General features: G+C 37.1%; 1 non-coding gene across 2 annotated transcripts in view; it reads right to left on the bottom strand.

Annotated features, from left to right (window-relative positions):
• The window catches only part of LOC112131812 (uncharacterized), a 50,677-nt gene that overhangs the window by 27,138 nt on the left and 4,648 nt on the right, over positions 1 to 18,891 (bottom strand). For both annotated transcript variants that reach the window (XR_008515328.2, XR_010138107.1), the window contains exons 2-5: positions 15,388 to 15,501; positions 14,863 to 15,002; positions 10,096 to 10,134; positions 3,974 to 4,102 (exon numbers count right to left, since the gene is read on the bottom strand). This is a non-coding gene — a transcript (uncharacterized LOC112131812). The remainder of the gene's footprint in view (positions 1 to 3,973; positions 4,103 to 10,095; positions 10,135 to 14,862; positions 15,003 to 15,387; positions 15,502 to 18,891) is intronic.

The raw sequence follows: 18,891 nt of genomic DNA, 5'->3' as shown, positions 1-18,891 counted from the left end.
GGTCAGGAGAAGGAGGCAATCCTGGCGAACACGGTGAAACCACATCTCTACTAAAAATACCAAAAATTAGCCAGGCGTGATGGCACATGCCTGTAGTCTCAGCTACTCAGGAGGCTGAGGCTGGAGAATCACTTGAATCTGGGATGCAGAGGTTGCAGTGAGCCAAGTTTGCACCACTACACTCCAGCCTGGGTGACAGAACAAGACTCTGTTAAAAAAAAAAAAAAAGATTAGACAGGTGTGGCGGTGTGTGCCTGTAATCCCAGTTATTTGAGAGGCTAAGGCAGGAGAATCAGTTGAACCTGGGAGGTGGTGGAGGTTGCAGTGAGCCAAGATGGCACCCTGTACTCCATCCTGGGCAATAGAGTGACAGTGTCAAAAAAAAAAAAATACCCAGGCGCAGTGACTGCCACCTGTAATCCCAGCACTTTGGGAGTCTGAGATAGGTGGATCACCTCAGGACAGGAGTTTGAGATCGGCCTTACCAACAAGGTGAAACCCCATCTCTAGTAAAAATATAAAAATTTACCAGGAGTGGCTGCATGCACCTGTAATCCCAGCTACTGGGGAGGCTGAGACAGGAGAATTGCTTGAACCCGGGAGGCAGAGGTTGCTATGAGCCGAGATCGCACCACTGCACTCCAACCTGGGCGACTAAGTAAGACTCTGTCTCAAAAAATATATACAAATTTATATTTGTATACATAAAATAAATATAAAAAAATAAATAAAAATAGAGTACACCAGAGTGTATCCCTTCATTGTTGGTGGACGTGTGGGTTGTGTTCATTTTTGTCAGTTACAAATGATGTTGTTGTGAACATGTTTGTATTTCTATTTGGTTACCATTAGTGAGTATTTATGTACAGTATAAAGCAAGAGGTGAAACCATAGGTTACAGGGTAAACATATCTTCAGTTTTACTAGATATTATTGGTTTCATCCCAATGTTAACACACCAACGGACAGTCTTACAATGTCTGATAATTCCCAAATCTTTGCATTCTTCTTGACACTTAATTTTGTCAAAATTTTAATTTGAGTCTTTTGGTGGGTATGTGGCAATGATTGTGATATTAATTTACTTGGCCTTTTCTTCTCTGTAACAGGCCCTGTCAAGATACATGTGTGGCGTGGCAGGGGTAGGAGCCCCTAGAGGTAGCATGGGCTCTGGAATCCTTAATCATCCTATGTGAAAAAGTTGGTGGGGCTGTGATTTTTTTTTTTTTTCGAGACAGAGTTTAGCTCTTGTTGCCCAGGCTGGAGTGCAATGGCACTATCTCAGCTCACTGCAACCTCTGCCTCCCAAGTTCAAGTGATTCTCCTGCCTCAGCCTCCCAAGTAGCTGGGATTAGAAGCATGTGCCACCACACCCAGCTAATTTTTTGTATTTAGTAGAGATGGGGTTTCACCATGTTTGTCAGGCTGGTCTTGAACTCCTGACCTCAGGTGATCCACCCACCTCAGCCTTCTAAAGTGCTGGGATTACAGGCATGCATCACTGCACCCTAATATTTCCTGTGTGCAATGGTGTAGCCAGGGTACAAAGCCAGTTCTTAATGATTCTGTCATCCAAATATTATATCTTCTCGATTCCCCTTGAGATATGCTCATTCCTCCATACAATTAAACAATCTCAATTACTCTTGAAGGAGCATAAAATCCTCCCTGTCTAATCATGGGTCCTTCCAAATTATTTGTTGGCTTGTGTTTAAAATATAAAAAACAGAATGTAGATTTTGTTTTCTTCTTTCTGCTTAACCTGAACAAAATGTCATAGATACCTCTTAGCCTGTTGCTAAACCAAGAAGAGTCACTTGAATAATGAACAAGAGTGGAGGGAAACCACATGGATAATTTATCATTACACTATCATCACATACATGGAATGCATCAATGAAACTTATGAAAAAAATTGAGTCATTTGTGGAAAGGTGTAAAGAGAATATAGGAGATGTCTCAAGTGAAGAGAAAAAAGCTGCAGAAAATAATTACAAAAAAAGAGTGTTAAGATGTAAATACAAATTCAGAGATTCAGGAGCATGAAGGGCTAAGTTAAGGGAAAAAATAGTTATCAATATTTTCTTATTCATTATGGAGAGCAGGATGAATTCTTAAAAGGTCAAATAATTGTGAGTCTGATATATCTGATGATAATTTGTATTTTGTATTTCTAATGTTGTAAATGGTTATAAATTCACAGTCATTATTCCTATTTCCTTTAGACTAGTGACTATGGGTTTGATTGACAAAAACCCATTGGGTTAGTATCATTATCTATGTGTGTTCATCATGCTGTATGTTAAAATAAGTCCATCAATTTTTGTCTTGTGTTTGCTTTCATTTCATTTTAGTTTAGTTTCTTTGGACAGGGTCTCACTCTGTCACCCAGGCTGGAAGTGCAGTGGCATGACCAAAGCTCACTGCAGCCTGTATATCTCCAGGCTCAGGTGATCCTCCTACCTCAGCCTCCCAAGTAGCAGGGACTACAGGCATAAGCCACCACACTTGACTAATTTTTGTATTTTTTGTAGAGATGGGGTTTTGATATGTTGCTCACGCTGGTCTCAAACCCTTGGACTCAAGTGATCCCCAGCCTGTTTTTATTTTATTAATTGGCTGATTCATTCAGACACATAATTATCAAGTCAAATCTCACTCTCTCCTTAGCATTTCCCTTCAGTTTAGCTGAGAAAATCTATTCCTATTTTAAAACCTATAGGATTATTCGAGTGTGGTGGCACATGCCTGTAATCCCAGGTACTCAGGAGGCTGAGGCAGGAGTATCACTTGAACCCGGGAGTGATATAGTGATTATATATAGTATATAACTATATAGTGATTATAGTTTATAATTTTAACTATATCATGTCTTCTGCCTCATAAGTACCACTGGACAAGGTCCCTTTTATGTACTCAGCTTCTGTCAGAGGTAAGTGTATTTTGAAGTGGAGAGCAAAGATAAGTGCAAAATTGGCATGGGGAACTAAGGTAATTATGAAAGTTCCAGATACAAAGAGAGAGGGCTCAATATGCCAGCAGTTCTCTACCAATCCATCCTAGCATTCTTCTTTTAGGATTGCCTAAATAATGCAGGAGATGGGTGCAAGACACACAAGTGTTCCAGAAACATCTAAACAAGGTACAGAGAAGAGGATAAGATAAAATAAGATGAGATAAGAATATTAGGAATGTCTTGTTCAGAAGATTGCCTACAGAGGCAAAAGGGACAGTTTCATTTTGCTGAGGGAAACAAGGTGGTAAGAACCCTCCTGGGGAAGACCCCCGCTTACCCTGATACAGAAAGAAGGTGTAAAATATCATAATGGGAGAGCATCAGGCTGAGATAGCTCCCATGGCCTGGGTTTCTACATAGACAAAATGAAACAAGCTTAGCCCATCAACAAGTGGCCCACTGAGTATTAGCTGTGTAATGAGAGACCTACCACCAGGATAGTTCAAATAATGCAACTGCCCAAATTTTTGCCAATCAAATAATTTCTCTACTCTACTTCTATATTCACCCTATAAAAGCCTTCCTTACAAACACCTTCAGTAGATCCTCCAACCACTTTCAGTTTGGTGCTGCCTGATCCATGAATCTCTGTTTGCTCAAATAAACTCTTTAAAATTTTATAGGCTTAAGTTTATCTATTTTTTTTCTCATTTTTAAAAATTGAGATGGAATCTTCCTATGTTGTCCAGGCTGGTCTTAAACTCCTGATCTCAAGGGATACTTCTGCCTCAGCCTCCTGAGTAGCTGGAATTATAGATGTGTGCCTCCACACCCAGCTTACATTTATCTTTAAACAAGGGTTTGACCCCTTTCTGAAATATATTTCTGTGAAGACCTGTACCCTCAGTGACACGGCAGGCTCATTTTAGACCATCGAGCACTTTTGTCTCTGGACCACAATTTGCCCTTTGTGACCTGCTCTACTAAGAAATTCAAGTGTAATTCAAGTTAATTTACCCTCTGCTGATCAGGGGAGATTGCTCTGGGTGCAAGTTCAAGACAGGCACTCACATCTTCTTTGGTACCCAAATCTCAGCATCACACAATACACCCATGTAATAAACCTGCACAGATTCCCTCCGGAATCTAAAATGAAAGTGGAAATTCATTAAAATTTTAATTTCACTTTATTATAAAACAAAGATAAATTTACTTCTTTCCAATTTTGATATATATATTATACTGATGTACACTCTGTATTCTATGATGAATTATACTGATTGAATTTCACATTTTAAACTAACACTGAATTACTTTGAAAAACTCTATTGGGTCATAATGTATTATGTTTTTAATATATTTTAATACAATTTGCAAAAATTCTGTTTTAAAATTACATCTATGTTCCATAAATAAATAAATATGTAAAAAATAATAAATGTATTATTCAAGTAAAGATTATAGCAATATTTTTGAATATCTACTTAACCTCAACTAATTTTAATTCAGAAGTGGCAACTCCATAGAAATTCAACTTATTACTACCTTATTACTCATACTTGTCTCCTTGAAGAAGCTTCATTGCTATCATCCAGTTTAGACTGGGATGCCATAAATCTCTAGACTGAGTAGTATAATATTCACTGTTCAAATAAAGTCAAATTATTATTATAATGTATGACACCTCCAAATACAAAAAGCAAGCCCATGGATGTCAGGTTAAGGTATAGAGACAAGTATTCCTACTTAATATCTTTTAGGGCAGACATATCCCAGCCAAGCTGATTGCAAAATGAAATGGACACCATATGGTGGAAGGGGACTTGGGACTCACACAGATTGGATTTTCATTCCAGCACTTACATACACAAGCTGCATGACTCTGGGTAGATTGCATATTCTCTCAGAGTTTTAATTTCCTCATTTGTGCAATGGCAGTTAATGCCTATGGGCTATGGCTGATGTGGGGATAAAAGAACCAACATGGATGCATGAGCAGGGCCTGGTCCATAGAGCAACTGGCATCAACAAATGGAAGACCCTTTCCCATCTTGTCTTTGCGTGCCCTACAAAATCCAGAATATGTGGGTATAAAAAGTACCCTTAAAAGAGACAGAATTGGAAACTCTTGCAAAAAGAGATTGGAAAGGTGTCACATCTTGTGGCATGAGGAGTTGTGGGCATACACTTGAACTTTGTGCTGTAAGGTATCCACAGAACTTCAGTAGCCTCAGAGAACAGTTTAGATGTCATTTTATTCATCTACCATAGAACTTCCTCTTCTTTTTTTTATTATTATTATACTTTAAGTTTTAGGGTACATGTGCACAATGTGCAGGTTAGTTACATATGTATACATGTGCCATGCTGGTGTGCTGCACCCATTAACTTGGCATTTAGCATTAGGTATATATCCTAATGCTATCCCTCCCCCCTCCCCCCACCCCACAACAGTCCCCAGAGTGTGATGTTTCCCTTTCTGTGTCCATGTGTTCTCATTGTTCAATTCCCATCTATGAGTGAGAACATGCGCTGTTTGGTTTTTTGTCCTTGTGATAGTTTACTGAGAATGATGATTGCCAATTCCACCCATGTCCCTACAAAGGACATGAACTCATCAATTTTTATGGCTGCATAGTATTCCGTGGTGTATATGTGCCACATTTTCTTAATCCAGTCTATCATTGTTGGACATTTGGGTTTGTTCCAAGTCTTTGCTCTTGTGAATAGTGCCACAATAAACATGCGTGTGCATGTGTCTTTATAGCAGCATGATTTATAGTGTCCTTTGGGTATATACCCAGTAATGGGATGGCTGGGTCAAATGGTATTTCGAGTTCTAGATCTCTGAGGAATCGCCATACTGACTTCCACAATGGTTGAACTAGTTTAGAGTCCCACCAACAGTGTAAAAGTGTTCCTATTTCTCCACATCCTCTCCAGCACCTGTTGTTTCCTGACTTTTTAATGATCGCCATTCTAACTGGTGTGAGATGGTATCTCATTGTGGTTTTGATTTGCATTTCTCTGATGGCCAGTGATGATGAGCATTTTTTCATGTGTCTTTTGGCTGCATAAATGTCTTCTTTTGAGAAGTGTCTCTTCATATCCTTTGTCCACATTTTGATGGGGTTGTTTGTTTTCTTCTTGTAAATTTGTTTGAGTTCATTGTAGATTCTGGATATTAGCCCTTTGTCGGATGAGTAGGTTGAGAAAATTTTCTCCCAATTTGTGTTTAATTAGATCTCATTTGTCAATTTTGGCTTTTCTTGCCATTGCTTTTGGTGTTTTAGACATGAAGTCCTTGCCCATGCCTATGTCCTGAATGGTAATGCCTAGGTTTTCTTCTAGGGTTTTTATGGTTTTAGGTCTAACATTTAAGTCTTTAATCCATCCTGAATTAATTTTTGTATAAGGTGTAAGGAAGGGATCCAGTTTCAGCTTTCTACATCTGGCTAGCCAGTTTTCCAGCACCATTTATTAAATAGGGATTCCTTTCCCTATTGCTTGTTTTTCTCAGGTTTGTCAAAGATCAGATAGTTGTAGATATGTGGCATTATTTCTGAGGGCTCTGTTCTGTTCCATTGATCTATATCTCTGTTTTGGTAACAGTACCATACTGTTTTGGTTACTGTAGCCTTGTAGTATAGTTTGAAGTCAGGTAGTGTGATGCCTCCAGCTTTGTTCTTTTGGCTTAGGATTGACTTGGTGATGCAGGCTGTTTTTTGCTTCCATATGAACTTTAAGGTAGTTTTTTCCAATTCTGTGAAGAAAGTCATTGGTAGCTTGATGGGGATGGCATTGAATCTATAAATTACCTTGGGCAGTATGGCCATTTTCACGATATTGATTCTTCCTACCCATGAGCATGGTATGTTCCTCCATTTGTTTGTATCCTCTTTTATTTCATTGAGCAGTGGTTTGTAGTTCTCTTTGAAGAGGTCCTCCACGTCCCTTGTAAGTTGTATTCCTAGGTATTTTATTCTCTTCGAAGCAATTGTGAATAGGAGTTCACTCATGATTTGGCTCTCTGTTTGTCTGTTATTGGTGTATAAGAATGCTTGTGATTTTTGTACATTGATTTTATATCCTGAGACTTTGCTGAAGTTGCTTATCAGCTGAAGGAGATTTTGGGCTCAGACAGTGGGGTTTTCTAGATATACAATCATGTCATCTGCAAACAGGGACAATTTGACTCCCTGTTTTTCTAATTGAATACCCTTTATTTAGACTCCCACACAATAATAATGGGAGATTTTAACACCCCACTGTCAACATTAGGCAGATCAACGAGACAGAAAGTTAACAAGGATACTCAGGAATGGAACTCAGCTCTGCACCAAGCGGACCTAATAGACATCTACAGAACTCTCCACCCCAAATCAACAGAATATATATTTTTTCAGCACCACACCACACCTATTCCAAAATTGACCACATAGTTGGAAGTAAAGCTCTCCTCAGCAAATGTAAAAGAACAGAAATTATAACAAACTGTCTCTCAGACCACAGTGCAATCAAACTAGAACTCTGGATTAAGAAACTCACTCAAAACCACTCAACTACATGGAAACTGAACAACCTGCTCCTGAATGACTACTGGGTACATAATGAAATGAAGGCAGAAATAAAGATGTTCTTTGAAACCAATGAGAACAAAGACACAACGTACCAGAATCTCTGGGACACATCAAAGCAGTGTGTAGAGGGAAATTTATATCACTAAATGCCCACAAGAGAAAGCAGGAAAGATCCAAAATTGACACCCTAACATCACAATTAAAAGAACTAGAAAAGCAAGAGCAAACACATTCAAAAGCTAGCAGAAGGCAAGAAATAACTAAAATCAGAGCAGAACTGAAGTAAAGAGAGACACAAAAAACCCTTCAAATAATTAATCCAGGAGCTGGTTTTTTGAAAGGATCAACAAAATTGATAGACCGCTAGCAAGACTAATAAAGAAAAAAAAGAAGAATCAAATAGATGCAATAAAAAATGATAAATGGGATATCACCACTGATCCCACAGATATACAAACTACCATCAGAGAATACTACAAACACCTCTATGCAAATAAACTAGAAAATCTAGAGGAAATGGATAAATTCCTGGACACATACACTCTCCCAAGACTAAACCAGAAAGAAGTTGAATCTCTGAATAGACCAATAACAGGATCTGAAATTGAGGCAATAATCAATAGCTTACCAACCAAAAAGAGTCCAGGACCAGATGGATTCACAGCCGAATTCTACCAGAGGTACAAGGAGGAACTGCTACCATTCCTTCTGAAACTATTCCAATCAATAGAAAAAGAGGGAATCCTCCCTAACTCATTTTATGAGGCCAGCATCATCCTGATACCAAAGCCGGGCAGAGACACAACCAAAAAAGAGAATTTTAGACCAATATCCTTGATGAACATTGATGCAAAAATCCTCAATAAAATACTGGCAAACCGAATCCAGTAGCACATCAAAAAGCTTATCCACCATGATCAAGTGGGCTTCATCCCTGGGATGCAAGGCTGGTTCAATATATGCAAATCAATAAATGTAATCCAGCATATAAAGAGAACCAAAGACAAAAACCACATGATTATCTCAATAGATGCAGAAAAGGCCTTTGACAAAATTCAACAACCCTTCACCAAAGACAAAAACCACATGATTATCTCAATAGATGCAGAAAAGGCCTTTGACAAAATTCAACAACCCTTCATGCTAAAAACTCTCAATAAATTAGGTACTGATGGGACGTATCTCAAAATAATAAGAGCTATCTATGAGAAACCTGCAGCCAATATCATACTGAATGGGCAAAAACTGGAAGCCTTCCCTTTGAAAACTGGCACAAGACAGGGATGCCCTCTCTCACCACTCCTATTCAACATAGTGTTGGAAGTTCTGGCCAGGGCAATTAGGCAGGAGAAGGAAATAAATAACCTCCTCTTCTTTTCTGAGATTTCCAGACAGTAACTTTTACAGCTCTAATAATGCAGTTCTTTCCCAATTGTTTGGACTATTCTAGTAGATACAAAGCAGTATTTCACCAGCAGATGCTACTGCAGTTCATATGATGATTTCAAACTGAGAATCCCTTTAAAGTTATGCAATACATTTTTTGGAAATAGGGTGAAAGTAGTTTAAGTTTAAAATCCTATAAAATAGATTTACAGTAAATAATTACTTGTTGCAATATCTATCATACTATCTTATATTCACACATGTATTGGTGTCCTAATACATATGTATGAGAGTGAAAGTTACCTGAGGTCAGAGACTGTGCCATATGTTCCCTGCACCACTGGTGCCTACCTCAGCACATGATATACAGTAGATGCTCAAAAAATACTTTCACTTAAAAAACGCACTAAGAATAAATCTTATTAGACATCAAAATATGTATGAGTACAATCTGGGGACATAGTCAGAAGCTCAAAATTCAATCTTATTTATTTTTTATTTGGAGACAGAGTCTCACTCTGTCGCCCAGGCTGGAGTTCAGTGGCATGATCTCAGCTTACTGCAACCTTCCTCTCCCAGGTTCAAGTGATTCTCCTGCCTCAGCCTCCAGAGTAGCTGGGATTACAGGTGCACACCAACAGCCCAGCTAATTTTTTTTGGAATTTTAGTAGACACAGGGTTTCACCATGTTGGCCAGGCTGGTCTCAAACTCCTGAGCTCAGGCAATCTGCCCACCTTGGTCTCCCAAAATGCTGGAATTACAGGTGTCAGCCACCACGCACAGCCACAAAATGTTTTAAAGTAGCTTCAAAACCCATTTGCAAATAGGTGTATTCATAACAAAATGAAAATAAGAAAACATTGAGCTTCATATAATAGAAGGGTTCTGCCTGGATTTGCATGTGGCCCCATCATTTGCTGTTGGGCCGTGGTCAGGTTACTTAGCTGCTCTCTGCCTCCACACAGGCTTTATGCCTGTGCATCCCTCATCTATAAAATGGGAATAATAAGAATATCTGACAATTAGAAGTGGAGAAAATATATGTAAAGGCCTTTGAAAAGAGCTTGTCAAAGCTCAATAATTGTCCTCAATAATTGCTCTCAATAAATGTCAGCTATTATTCAATAATAATCATAATCATAAAAATGTATGACTCAAAGAAAGATTCCTACCTCATATCCAGCTTCCCAAAAGAATATCAGACATTGGACCTGTGAAAGGAATGACACTGAGATGCATTTTCACATTGCTAAGTTGGTTTTTTCTCTTTGCCTTTCAATTTCTGCAGTCCCTACTCTAAGCCCATGGTCCACCTTTTTATTTTTCCTCCTAAAATGTCTTCCCTTCTTGTAAGATTTACTTTTCCTTAAAAAGGGCCCTTTTCATCTACCCACTCTTTTGCCCTTCCCAGAAGCTGGTTAATGGGCACAAAAATACAGTTAGATGGAAGGAACAGAAGAATTTCTAGTGTTCAATAGCACGGTAGGGTGATGATCATTAACAATAACTTATATATTTCAAAATGACTAGAGGAAAGATGGGGGATGTTCTCAACACAAATAAATGATAAATGTTTGAGGTGATGGATATGCAAATTATCCTGATTTGATCACTACACATTGTATGCATGTATCAAAATATCACATGTACCCTAGAAATATGTATAATTGTCATGTATCAATAAAAATAAAAAGGCCTATTTCTCTTTCCTTCCTCCCCACATTCCCTCCTGTCCCAGATATGTGTTGTTCCTGGTGCTCTCCTGCCTCATGTTCAGCCAGCACTGAGCCAGCAGGAAGGAACTCACAGGTCATATCCTGAGATCAACCCTCCACTCCTTCAAGTAACAATCCTCCTGCTTTTAGTCATTTATATCCTTTGGTTCATAGATATTTTGAGTCAAGTGCCTTCTAACTACTGACCTACATAACATCCCTTGGTTTTTAAAGATAATACAAAGGGGATTTTAGTAACAATATTGAGTCATAACAGAATCTAATGAAGATGACAATGAAGTTTGCACATTGACTGACTTCTTTTCACAAAAGATTTCACTGTAGCATGCTATGCAGTTTGGTAGCACTTTACCCACAGTAGAATTTATATCAAAATTGGAATCAATCCTCTCAAACCCTGCCACTCCTCCATCAACTAAGTTTATGGAATATTCTAAGTCTTTGTTGCTTTTTCCACAATGTTCACAACATTTTCACCAGGAGTAGATTCCATCCCAAGAAACTACTTTCTTTCCTCATTCATAATAAGCAACAATAATATATTATTTTATATATATTATATATGTATTATTATATAATATAAATTCTATTATACATTAATTATATTAAATTATATATTGTAATCTATATTATGTTATTATATATTATAATATATTATATTACGTTATTATATATTATAATATATTATATTACATTATTATATATTATAATATATTATATTACATTATAATATATAATAATAGTCTATATTATAATATAATATATAATGATAGTCTATATTATAATATAATATATAAGATTCTATATTATAATGAAATATGTAATAATATTCTATATTATAATATAATATATAATAATATTCGATATTATAATATAATATAGAATAATATTCTATATTATAATATAATAATATATTATTATATAATATAGAATAATATTCTATATTATAACATAATATATATTATAAGAGTCTATATTATAATATTCTATATTATATTATAATATTATATTATAATATTCTATATAATATTCTATATTATAATATAATGTATAATAATATTCTATATTATATTACAACATTCTATATCATAATAGAATATATATTACAATATTCTGTATCATAATAGAATATATATTACAACATTCTGTATCATAATAGAATATATATTACAACATTCTGTATCATAATAGAATATATATTACAACATTCTTTATCATAATAGAATATATATTACAACATTCTTTATCATAATAGAATATATATTACAACATTCTGTATCATAATAGAATATATATTACAATATTCTGTATCATAATAGAATATATATTACAATATTCTGTATCATAATAGAATATATGTTACAATATTCTGTATCATAATAGAATATATGTTACAATATTCTGTATCATAGTAGAATATATGTTACAATATTCTGTATCATAATAGAATATATATTCTATATCATAATATAATAGATATTACAATATTCTATATCATAAGATAATAAGTATAATATTCTATATCATAAGATAATAAGTATTATAATATTCTATATTATAATATGTATTATAATATTCTATATTATAATATGTATTATAATATTCTATATTATAATATAATATGTATTTTAATAGTTTATATCATAATATAATATATATTATAATATTCTATATCATAATATAATATGTATTATAATATTCTATATCATAATATAATATGTATTATAATATTCTGTATCATAATAGAATATGTATTATAATATTCTGTATCATAATAGAATATGTATTATAATATTCTGTATCATAATAGAATATGTATTATAATATTCTGTATCATAATAGAATATGTATTATAATATTCTGTATCATAATAGAATATGTATTATAATATTCTGTATCATAATAGAATATGTATTATAATATTCTGTATCATAATAGAATATGTATTATAATATTCTGTATCATAATAGAATATGTATTATAATATTCTGTATCATAATAGAATACGTATTATAATATTCTATATTTTATAAGCAAAAATGATATCTCTTGGTTTTTAAAGATAGTACAAAGTGGATTTTAGTAACAATCTTGAGTTGTCACAGAAGCTAAAGAAGTTGCAGATTCCATGAAGCCATCCAAGCATATAAAGCCCATTTCCCTGAGTCCCTTTTCCTTAGCTCAAGGCCACAAAAAATCAGAACATGAATTCCAGACCTCATTTGCAGTATGTCTAAATAATTATGAGTTACAAATAAAGCTAAGAAATAGTTAAATATGTTCCATTCTCCTACTTTGATAAATATACTGCCATAATAATCCACAAGGTCAAAGTCGAGTGTAGAAATCTCTGATTCCTTGGTGCCCTGCAAGCTAATGTGGTAGTAAAGGGAGAGCTGATCCTGAGCCCCAGGCTAAACTTTTTTCCATCTAATTCCATTTATTTCCATTAAGATTGCAGCAATTTGGCCGGGTGCGGTGGGTCATGTCTGTAATCCCAGCACTTTGGGAGGCTGAGTCAGACGGATCATCTGCGGTTGGGAGTTCGAGACCATCCTAACCAACGTGGTGAAACACCGTGTCTACTAAAGATACAAAATTAGCTGAATGAGGTGGCATATGCCTATAATGCCAGCTACTCAGGAGGCTGAGGCAGGAGAATCACTTGAACCCAGGAGGCGGAGGTTGTGGTGAGCCGAGATCGTGCCATTGCACTCCAGCCTGGGCAACAAAGAAAAACTCCATCTCCAAAAAACAAACAAACAAAAAGATTGCAGCAATTCACTCACATCTTCGGGCTCCACTTATAATTCTAGTTCTCTTGCTATCTTCACCACAACTGTGGTTCCTTCCTCTGCTAAGGTCTTGAACCCCTCAATGTCATTTATGAGGGTCGGAATCAACTTCTTCCAAACTCCTATTAATGCTGCTATTTTTACCTCCTCTGGTGAATCATGAATGTTCTTAGCGGCATCTATCATAGTGAATCCTTTCCAGAAGGTTTCCAATTGACTTTGCCCAGATCCATCAAAGGAATCATGACCTATGGCAGTAACAGCCTTATAAAATACATTTCTCAAATAATAAGACTTGAAAGTCAAAATGATGCCTCAATCCACGGACAACAGAATAGATGGTGTGTTGGCAGGCATGAAACCAGCATGTGTTTCCCTGTACATCTCCATTAGAGCTCTTTAGTCACCAGGCACATTGTCAAAGAGCTGAAGTATTTGAAATGAATCTTTTTTTCTGAGCTGTAGGTCTCAACGGTGGGGTTAAAATACTCAGTAACCCATGCACTAAGCAGCTCTGATATCATCCAAGTGTTGTTGTTAAATTTTTAGAGTACGGTTAGAGTAGATTAAGCATAGTTCTTAAGAGGTGCCCTAGGATTTATGGAATAGCAAATGAGCATTGGCTTGTAATAAGAAAGTCAGCTTGTCCTTTAAATCTTTTTTTTTTCTTGATATAAGGTCTCACTCCATTACCCAGGCTGGATTGCAGTGGCATGATCTTGGCCCACTCCATACTTGACCTCCTTGGCCCCACAATCCTCCCACCTCAGCCTCCTGAGTAGCTGGCACTAGTAGCATGCACCACCATACATGGCGTATTTTTATTTATTTATTTATTTATTTATTTATTTTTTGTTAGAGACAGGGTTTCACCATATTGCCCAGGCTGGTCTCAAGGTCCTAAGCGCAAGCCATTCTCCCACTTCAGCCTCACAGAGTGCTGAGATTACGGGCGTGATCCACCCAGTCTGTCCTCTAAATTCGTGTTATGGAGACTCATTTTCATGGTTAAAATGTCCTGAATTGACTGTGGCCTGTTGAGAGGTGGGATGGAGGAAACTACTTATGGAAAATGAAGAAGAAAGGGAAGCACACCAGAAGCAAGAAAGTGTCATCAATTTTTACATCAAGGACTCCATGATAAAGAGAAAGTACAGGTGGCCTGTTATCATGGGTGACCATTGGACTGTGGACTGCAACTGCATGTACCAGGTTCTTCTGGATAGTCCCATTTTTAAATTTTTGACCTGATATTCATGAACACAGTGCTACTGGTCAGACCTTTGTCCAGGTTTAAGCTTCAGAACATAATGCCTTCATGCAGTGGGAGGCCCGGTTAGGGTTATGATTCTGCCCTAGGGCATCTGCCCCTTCTGACCTGGAGGTAAACTTGGCATCTACCACTTACCTCCACACTTGAACAGGCAAGGATGGGCTGAGCACAGAGGCTCACATCTGTAACTCCAGCACTTTGGGGGGCCAAGGCAGGAGGATCACTTATGGCCAGGAGTTCAAGACCAGCCTGGGCAATATAGTGAGACCTCTTCTCTGTAAAAACAAACAAACAAAACTGAGGATGGGTGGGTGACAGGGAACAGTTCAACATGGGAAACCATTAATCTGAGAGCTGGAAGGACCCTTAGACCAGCCCCCCCATTAACAGAGGAGACTCTGCCCTGAGATTATAGCCTAAGGTAATGCATTGAGCTTTTCTAGAGATTTGAAAATAATCAATCCTAAAACCCCCAAGCATACTGCTACTGTTTGCTATTGAATAATGTTTTCTAGTCTGGGTGTGGTGGCTCCTGCCTGTAATCCCAACACTTTAGAAGGTTAAGGCAAGTGGATCACCTGAGGTCAGGAGTTCGAGACCAGCCTGGCCAACATGGTGAATCCCCGTCTCTACAAAAATACAAAAAATTAGCAGGCCAACCTGTTGCACGCTGGTAATCCAAGCTGCTTGGGAGGGTGACACAGGAGAATCCTTTGATCCTGGGAGGCAGAGGTTACGGTGAGCCGAGATCACACCATCACACTCCAGCCTGGGCTGCAAGAGTCAAATTTCATCTCAAAAATAATGATAATAATAATGTTTTCTACAAGCAAGGAGTTACTTTGTACTGTGAACTAGTGTGAAATGATCCGCCATGTGTAAGCTTTTGGATTGATGACAGTTATTTCTAGATCACAGAGGTGGGAATGCTTGTTGATCATCTTCTATGTTGTTTGTTATATTGATTGATTTTTTTAAATTAGCATTTTTATAACAATAAGGTCATAAAAATAAGTAATTAAAATAAAGTAAAGTAACCTAAAAAGGTCAAGCGTGGTGGCTCACACCTGTAATCCCAGCACTTTGGCAGGCCGAGGTGGGTGGATCCCTTGAGGTCAGGAGTTCAGGACCAGCCTGGCCAACGTGGTGAAACCCCATCTCTACTGAAAATACAAAAATTAGTCGGGTGTGGTGGCAGGCACCTGTAATCCCAGCTACTCGGGAGGTTGAGGCAGGAGAATCGCTTGAACCCAGGAGAAGGTGCTTGCAGTGAGCTGAGATTGTGCCATTGCACTCCAGCCTGGGTGACAAGGGCTAAACTCTGTCTCAAAACAAAACAAAATGAAAATCTAAATGTAATTGAGTTGAATATTTACACTTTTAATCGACATTTCAAATTAGATTCTAATTCCATTTAAAAAAGCATGTCATAGAAGCAAATGTACTCAATTATATTAACTCTGTGGTTTCATTTAAGCAATTTGTTTTATGAAGGGACACAAATCCAACCAGATTTTAACAGTGTATAAATATGTGTTTATTAATTTAATTACAACGACAATACTCTCAACTCCCCATTTGAATAAAGGAGAGCATCTGATCTGTGTTCTGGGACAGTGTGCACTATAGGTGTGTGGAAATACCGATGCCCTCAGCTGTGTGGCAGGCTCAGGGGGACCTGGAGTGCAGGAGCCCCTGGGCCATTCACCTCTGGCCACAAAAGTCATTGTTCATTTACCCCCACCTGCTATAGAAATACTATTTTCAGTGGTTGTTATGATGCAAAAGAAAAGAAGCAGGGAGATTTATTAAACGTTTACATAAAAGATATGTTGGTAAATAAAGTCTACTTTCTTCTAGCTTGACTAAAAATCTATACTAGTATTTATGCCTTTTGGAAATTAGAGATGCCAATTTAAATATTATGAAGCAAAGCAACTGAGTATTAGGTAAGACAGCCAAGTACAACTGCAGAATTGTAGAGGTTATGGGTTACATGTATAAGAATATTTCACAGCAATAATCTTTTAGAACTCTGTGAAGACACTCCACAGTGAAGCAGAAATTAGAACAGAATTAATAATACTGTGTATGCTCTCAGTTCACCAATTTATCAAAACTAGCTTCATGATTCAGGAGGGTGTCTGCTCTTTTGCAATTGGAAGAAAAGAAAGAATATTTTATTTTTTGACTCTTTAGATTTTCTTCACTAACACTATTTCCAAGGCTAAGTAAGGGGGTTGCAAGTAACACCAAGGGAAAAAACCAGTCTTGAGCAGCTTTTTAAAAATGGTCTTTAAATATGGAAAATGAAGCCAGGTGTGGTGGCTCACTCTTGTGATCCCAGCACTTTGGGAGCCTGAGGTGGGAGGATTGCTTGAGGCCAAATGTTTGAGACCAGCCTGGGCAGCATAGCAAGATCCCCACCATTGCAAAAAATAATAATTTTTTTAAAAATTAGCTGGATGTGGTGGTGCATGCCTTAGAGTCCCAGTTACTTGGGAGGCTGAGGTAGGAGGAGCTCTTGATCCCAGGAGTTCAAGTCTGAAGTAAGCTGTGATTGCACCACTGGCCTCAAGCCTGGGCAACAAAGTGAGACCTCTCTCTTTCTCTCTCTCTCTCTCTCTCTCTCTAAATATACATATATATATATATATATATATATATATAAACACACATATGGAAAAGGGAAGGGCCAAGAATATCAAAGACATTGAAGAAGAGGAAAGATTTGTCCTGCCAAATATCAGAACTTTTATAAAGCTACAGCAATTAAGACAGGGTGGTCCTCACTGATAAACTGACTAATGAAACAGAATAGAGAGCTCCCAGGCAAATCTACACAAATTTAATCTTCGATATGTGTTGTAGGTGACATGGCAGATCAGCAAGGAAAGAAAGGACTTTTCAATAAATAGAATAGAAAAATAATGGTTATTGATATAAGAAACAAAGTGAAATTATATTCCTACTTCACTCTATATACAAACATTAAATTCCAAATGGACAAAGACTTACATGTCAGAAACAAAACTTTAAAACTTTTAGTAGAAAATGTAAGTGAATGAGACACAAAAAGCCCCTTAACCATTAAAAAAGATTAGACATTTTGACTATCACAAAATTAAGAATTTTTTACACCAAAAAGTGGAAAGATAGGCTGGGCACCATGTCTCAAGCCTGTAATCCCAACAGTACATCACCTGAGGTCAGGAGTTTGAGACCAGGCTGGCCAACATGGTGAAACCCCATCTCTACTAAAAATACAAGAAATTAGACTGGCATTAGTGGCAGACACCTGTAATCCCAGCTACTTGGGAAGCTGAGGCACGAGAATGGTCTGAACCCGGGAGATGGAGGTTGCAGTGAGCCACTGCACTCCAGCCTGAATGACAGAGTGAGACTCTGTCTCAAAAACAAAAAATAGAAATTAAAAAATAAAAGTAAAAAAGTCAAAAGATAAACTATAAATTATAGAAGATATTTGCAGTACCTATAAGCTACAAAAATTAATATCATATCAACTAAGTATAAGGAGCTCCTGTGAATTAATTTTAAAAATAGTAACCCAACACAAAATTGGGAAAAGACAGTAATACGGATTTCACGAAAGAGAAAGCCTGCAAAACATAAAAATTTTCTCAACCTCATTAGTAATCAGGGAAATGCACAAGATACTACCATCTATTCTCTCCAAAAATATTAAAAAGATTGACAATACCAAATGTATTAGTCCACATTCACACTGCTGATAAAGACATACCTGAGACAGGGAAGAAAAAGAGGCTTAATTGGATTAAGGGATCCACATGGCTGAGGAGGCCTCAGAGTTATGGCGGTGGATGAACAGCAATTCTTACATGGCAGTGGCAAGAGAATATGAGAAGGAGGAAAAAGAAGCAAAAGACAAAGCCACTAACCCATCAGATCTTGTGAGATTTATTCACTATCACAAGAATAGCATGGGGAAGACCAGCCCCAAAGATTCAACTACCTCTCCTGGTTCCCTCCCTGAACATATGGGAATCCTGATCAATACAACTCAAGTTGAGATGTGGGTAGGGGCATAGACAAACCATATTATTCTGCTCCTGGCCCCTCCAAATCTGATGTCCTCACATTTCAAAACCAATCATGCCTTCCCAACAGTCCCCCAAAGTCTTA

Source organism: Pongo abelii, chromosome 19 (genome assembly GCF_028885655.2).
Source record: "Pongo abelii isolate AG06213 chromosome 19, NHGRI_mPonAbe1-v2.0_pri, whole genome shotgun sequence".
NCBI classification, from domain to species: Eukaryota; Metazoa; Chordata; class Mammalia; order Primates; family Hominidae; genus Pongo; species Pongo abelii.
This window is presented reverse-complemented; position numbering and strand designations above follow the sequence as displayed.